At 42.1% G+C, this 6,657-nt stretch overlaps 1 pseudogene across 1 annotated transcript; it reads left to right on the top strand.

Moving 5' to 3' along the window:
- The first annotated feature begins 3,719 nt into the window (after positions 1 to 3,719).
- LOC308551184 (non-POU domain-containing octamer-binding protein-like) lies at positions 3,720 to 5,440 on the top strand (annotated as a pseudogene). Its single transcript has 2 exons — positions 3,720 to 4,497; positions 4,721 to 5,440. The product of its transcript is annotated as a non-POU domain-containing octamer-binding protein-like (transcript).
- Positions 5,441 to 6,657: the final 1,217 nt, after the last annotated feature.

Below are 6,657 nucleotides of genomic sequence, written 5' to 3'. Positions count from 1 at the left end.
TTCCTTGCACGCACATAACATGGCTGTTGAGAGACAAAGAGCACAGCATTCTTTTTTTTTTAATTTATCTTTACTGTTCAAAGTATTATAGATGCCCCCTTTTTTCCTCCCATTGCTCCCATGCACCAGGATCAACCTCACCCCCAGGTCTTCACCATACCAATGTCTGTGTCCATAAGTTATGCATATAAGCATATAATTTCTTTGATTAATCTCTCCCCACCCACTCCTCTACTGTTGACTTCCCTCTGAGATCCCTCAGTCTGTTCCATGCTTCTATGTCTTTGAATCTATTTTGTTCATCATTTTATTTTGTTCATTAGATTCCAATTATGAGTGAGATCATGTGGTACTTGTCTTTCTCTGACTGGCTTGTTTCGCTTAGCATAATTCACCCCAGTTCCATTCATGCTGCCCCAAAGGTTAAAAGATCCTTCTCTTTTTACAGCTGCACAATAGTCTATGGTGAAAATGAACCATAGCTTTTTTATCCATTCATCTACTGATGGGCACTTGGGCTGTTTCCAGATCTCAGCTATTGTAAAATTCTCTGCTATGGACATAAGGGTGATTAAGTTCTTTCTGATTGATGTTTGAGGTTTTTTTGGATATATTCCTAGAAGTGAGATCACTGGGTAAAATGGGGGTTCAAATTTTAATTTTTTGAGGAAATTCTATACTGTATTCCGTAGTGGATACACCAGTCTGCATTCCTACAAGCAGTATACTAAGGTTCCCTTTCCTCCACATCCTCACCAACAATTGTTGTTCATTGATTGTTGATGGTAGCCATTCTGACAGGTGTGAAGTGATACCTATTGTTTAGTCTTTCATTAGTAGCAGAGTGACAAAATTATTTTGGCGTTATAAAAATTCACAAGTATGTGCACTCCAATTTTTTACTTCTGTTATCAAAACTGTTTTGGCTACTTCCTTAAATTTTCTGTATAAATTTTATTTTATTTTTTATAAATTTTTAAACTTTTTTTTTAAATATATCTTTATTGATTTTAGAGAGAGGAAGGGAGAGGGAGAGAGAGAGATAGAAACATCAATGATGAGGGAGTCATTGATCTGCTGCAGCCCCAACCGGGGCATGTGCCCTGACCTGGAATCGAACCCTGATCGCCTGGATCCTAGGCCGATGCTCAACCATTGAGCCATGCCCGGCTGGGCTCTATATAAATTTTAGAAAGAACTTGACAACTTTAAAAACATCATGCTAGATTAAAGATGGCGGCTGGTGGACTGAGTGGAAGCTACACTGACACTCTCCTGGAACCAAACTGGAATTACAAATAAAATATAGAAAAACCATCCTGAATAATCAACTGCGACTGAAGACAAGCTGGAGAGCACCCTCATAACAAAGGAGGAAAAGTGGAGACCACATAGAGGCTAGTAAGAAGTACGGAAGCACAAGAGTGCTGGCTGGGCTCCCACAGGCAGCAGCTGAAGGTCCAGGGGGATATCTCAGCTGGAGGTGGGTGGTTCCCACTTAGGACTCTGGGGCCTAAACCCCAGGCTGGGCTTTCTAGCCAAGAGCACCAGAACTGAGAAAGGTGCCCCCATAACAACTGGCTGTGAAAAGAAGCAGGGTTTCTGTCAGCCATGGAGAGACTGCTAGAAATGCAGGCCTCCTCTTAAAGAGCCAACACACAAAGTTTGTTGCAATCACTCACCTTGGGCTCCAGCAGAGGGAAGGCAGAGTAGATCGGAGCTGTTTGAGGAGAATCTAGGGCTGAGGGTTCTAGAGCTAGAGCCCAGAAGGCATCCCTCTGGACTAATGTGCTGAGTAATTCCTCCATACTGCAGAGGCAGGTATTTACCTTCAAAGCGGTTTTTGCGTCAGGCAGAAGCAATTGTTCCACTTGTTAGAAAACCCCATGACCTATCCAGAGGAGTTTCTACAGCCTGAGGCTCTTTAAGTCACTGATAACAACCAGCTGTTCCTCCCTGTGGAGTTTCTACAGCCTGAGGCTCATTAAGAGAATCATATTATTCAACCTTCAGGCAGAAGCAGACCTCAGAGTGCTTTGAGACTTTGTCTGATCTGCTTCTGGACCTGGTCCTTGGAAAAGCAAACTTTGGTGTGCATCTTGGTCCTGTATAAATGCACTCAGCCCCAACAGAGAGGACCACAAACCTAGGATTGTTGATAGCACCAAACAGGGTACTCAAGGCCAGTCACAAACTGCGTCTCACATTAGCCTGTACCAGAGTGTTCAAAAAAACTAAGAGTACTAGCAGGCCTACCTAATACATAGAAACACACACGAATAGGCAGCTAAAATGGGGAGAAAAAAAACAAGCCCCAAATGAAAGAATAAAAGGAGTCTCCAGAAAAAGAGCTAAATGAAATAGAGATAAGCAATCTATCAAATATAGAGTTCAGAATATTGATTGTATAGATGCTCAACAGCATAAAAAAAAATAAGGAAACTATGAAAGAAGTTAAGAATGACATCGCAGAAATAAAGAATACATTGGAAGGAATAAACAGCAGATTAGAAGCTGAGGATCAGATCAAGGAATTAGAAGACAAAGTAAAAAAAAAAATCACTCAATCAGAGACCCAAAGAGAAAAGAACAATTAAAGAACAGGAGGGCAGTCTAAAGGAGCTGTGGGACAACATGAAATGTAACAATACTCGCATCATAGGAGTGTCAGAGAAGGTCAAAAATAAGTAAGGATTAGAGAACCTGTCTGAAGAAATAATGGCAGAAAACTTCCCTAACCTGATGAAAGGAAACATCACACAAGTTCAGGAGGCACAGAGAATTCCAAGCAAGAAGAATCCAAAGAGGACCGTGCCCAGACACATCATAATTAAAATGCTAAAAATTCAAGACAAAGAGAGAATATTAAAGGCAACAAGAGAAAAGCAATCTGTTACCTACAAAGGAACTCCCATAAAGCTGTTAGCTGACTTCTAGTTAGAAACTACAGGCCAAAAGGGAATCGCATGACATATTCAAGGTATTGCAAAACAAGAACCTGAAACCAAAACTACTCTATCCAGTAAGGCTATCATTCAGAATAGATGGTGAAATAAAGAGCTTCCCAGACCAAAAAAAGCTAAAGGAGTTTATCACCACCAAACCAGCTTTGCAGGAAATGTTAAAGGGACTGTTGTAATTAGAAGTAGAAATAGAAGCATTGCAATAAATTGTAAAGGGCTTGCTGTAATAATAAGAAGAAATAGAGAGAGAAACAGAGGCAGAAAGAATTAAAATGGCAATAAATAAGGACCTATCAATAATAACCTTAAAGACATGTAGGTAGAGATCAATAGCAATACAGTCATAGTTTTGGACTTTAACACCCCACAGACTTCACTGCATAGATCTTCCAGACAAAAAGTCAACACAGAAACGGTTACTAAATGGCACACTAGATCAGATGTATTGATATTTACAAAACATTTCATCCCAAAGCTGCCGAATATACATTCCTCTCAATTCACATGGGTCATTCTCAAAGATAGATCACATGTTAGGACACAAAACAAGTCTCTACAAGGTCAAGAAGAATGAAATCATATCAAGCATCTCTGATCACAAGGGCATGAAATTAGAAATCAACTACAGTAAAAACACTCAAAAACATTCAAACACATTCAAACACACGAAGGCTAAGTAAAATGTTATTAAACAATGAATGTGTTACCAATAAGATCAAGAAAGAAAGAAAAAACTTACTGGAGCTTTTTTTTTCTTGGGATGATAGAGGCCATGTAGCGTCGCCATTACTTTGAGGAGAGAACAGTTGGTAGAGGGATACAAAAAATGCAGAGCAATAAAACCTTTAGCTTGGAGAAGCAAAATCATGCTCCAAGAAAGCATCATCAGCATCACCACCGGCAGCAATAGCTGCCACCAATACCTGCAAATGGGCAACAAGCTAGCAGCCAAAATGAAGGCTTAACTATTGACCTGAAGAATTTTAGGAAACCAGAAGAGAAGACCTTCACCCAAAGTAGCCGGCTCTTTGTGGGCAATCTTCCTCCTGACATCACCCAGGAAGAAATGAGGAAACTATTTGAGAAATATGGGAAGGCAGGCAAAGTCTTCATTCATAAGGATAAGGGCTTTGGCTTTATCCACTTGGAAACACGGACCCTAGCAGAGATTGCTAAAGTGGAGCTGGACAACATGCCACTCCGTGGAAAGCAGCTGCGGGTGTGCTTTGCCTGCCACAGTGCATCCCTTACGGTCGGAAACCTTCCTCAGTATGTGTCCAACGAACTGCTGGAGGAAGCTTTTTCTGTCTTCGGCCAGGTGGAGAGGGCCATAGTCATTGTGGATGATTGAGGAAGGCCCTCAGGAAAAGGCATTGTTGAATTCTCAGGGAAGCCAGCTGCTCGGAAAGCTCTGGACAGATGCAGTGAAGGCTCCTTCCTGCTAACCACATTTCCTTGGCCTGTGACTGTGGAACCCATGGACCAGTTAGATGATGAAGAAGGACTTCCAGAGAAGCTGGTTATAAAGAACCAGGGCCCGGCGGGGCGTGGCTCAGCGGTTGAGCATCGACCTAGGATCCAGGCAATCGGGGTTCCATTCCCAGTCAGGGCACATGCCCGGGTTGCGGGCTCAATCAATGACTCTCATCATTGATGTTTCTGTCTCCCCCTCTCCTTTCCTCTCTCTGAAATCAATAAAGATATATTTAAAATTAAAAAAATTAAAATAAATAAATAATAAGTAAATAAATAACCAGCAATTTCACAAGGAGCGGGAACAGCCACCTAGATTTGCACAGCCTGGCTCCTTTGAGTATGAGTGTGCCATGCGCTGGAAGGCACTCATTGAGATGGAGAAACAGCATCAGGACCAAGTGGACCGCAACATCAAGGAAGCTCCCGAGAAACTGGAGATGGAGATGGAGGCTGCTCGCCATGAGCACCAGGTCATGCTAATGAGGCAGGATTTGATGAGGCGTCAAGAAGAACTTCAGAGGATGGAAGAGCTGCACAACCAAGAAGTGCAAAAATGAAAGCAACTGGAGTTCTGACAGTAGGAAGAGCGCAGGCGCCCTGAGGAAGAGATGCGGCGACAGCAGGAAGAAATGGTGCTGCAACCGCAAGAAGGATTCAAGGGGACCTTCCCCTATGCGAGAGAGCAGGAGATACGGATGGGCCAGATGGCTATGGGAGGTGCTATGGGCATAAACAACAGAAGTGCCATGCCCCTGCTCCTGTGCCTGCTGGTACCCCAGCTCTTCCAGGACCTGCCACTGTGATGCCAGATGGAACCTTGGGATTGACTCCACCAACTACCGAACGCTTTGGCCAAGCTGCTACAATGGAAGGAACAGGGGCAATTGGTGGAACCCCTTCTGCATTCAACCGTGCAGCTCCTGGAGCTGAATTTGCTCCAAACAAATGTCGCCGATACTTATAAAATTGCAGTGTCTAGTTTCCCAAAACCCTTAAGAAAAGGACCCTTTTTGGACAAGCCAGAATTCTACCCTGGAAAAGTGTTAGGGTTTCCCCCTAATAGTTAGGTCTTCCCTGTCTGTACTACTCTAGGGAGTATGCTGGAAACAGAGGGCAAGGGAGGGGCGATATTTAACAAATAATTTCTGTGTGGTATATTGATTAATCATGTCTGTGTGGTGCATTCCTGAAGTCTCCTGATTATTGAAGGCCTGGGGGTGGGGGAACAGTGGCAAACTGGATGCAGTGAGAGCCCCCATTAATCTTGATCATTCCATTCTGTTTATGCTGTTCTATTTGTGTTTTCATTCTTAAATTCCCCAACCCCAGAGACACTGCCACATGTACCACAAAAACCACACACATCCTCCAGTGACCTTAGCCCCATTACTTCATTCACTCCCAGGTGGGAATTTAGGCAAATGTCCGAAGAGGTCGCAGATAGCATACATACGGTTCTGTTGTATCCCATATATTATCCTGTCATGTGCTAAGCAAGACATTTTTCTCTTAGAGATTTTCATTTTAGTGTATCTTTTTAAAAATCTTGTGTTATCTTGCCTCCATCATTTTCTTGGGTAAGGACAACCCAGGAATGGCCCTTTGGTGTCTGATGTTGCTGTTCACAGCTTTTCTTGATAGGCCTAGCACAGTCTTGGGAACAGGGTTGCTGTATGCTGGTTGTCAAACAGTAGCTCTTAGCCTTGCCTATCTTAGGTAGTTATGCTGTGCTTTAAAAAAAATTTAAAAATTGGTGTACCAAGTTTAATTTGTCCCTGATACCTTTGGAGTTTTTCTGAAAAAATGGAGCAGTAATGCAGCATCAACTTATTAAAATACATTTTAATCCTTTTCAAAAAAACACACAAACTTACTGGAAACAAATGAAAATGAACACACAACAACCCAAAATCTATGGGACAGAGCAAAAGCAGTCATAAGAAGGAAGTTCATAGCACTGCAGGCCTACTTCAAAAAGGAAGAAATATTTTTATTAAACTATGCAACCCTACAACTTAAAGAATTAGAAAACTCCCCTGTGAAGCCATCCAGACCAGGGCTTTTGTTTGTTGGGAGTTTTTTTTTTATTACTGCTTTGATTTCATCAGTTGTTATTGGCCTATTCAGGTTTTCTGATTCTTCCTGATTCAGTTTTATATGATCTCACTCATATGAGGAATCTAACAAACAAAATAGACTGAGGAACAAAATAGATCCA

The sequence above is a fragment of the Miniopterus schreibersii genome (assembly GCF_964146895.1).
Source record: "Miniopterus schreibersii genome assembly, chromosome: X".
Classification (NCBI taxonomy): Eukaryota; Metazoa; Chordata; class Mammalia; order Chiroptera; family Miniopteridae; genus Miniopterus; species Miniopterus schreibersii.
This window is presented reverse-complemented; position numbering and strand designations above follow the sequence as displayed.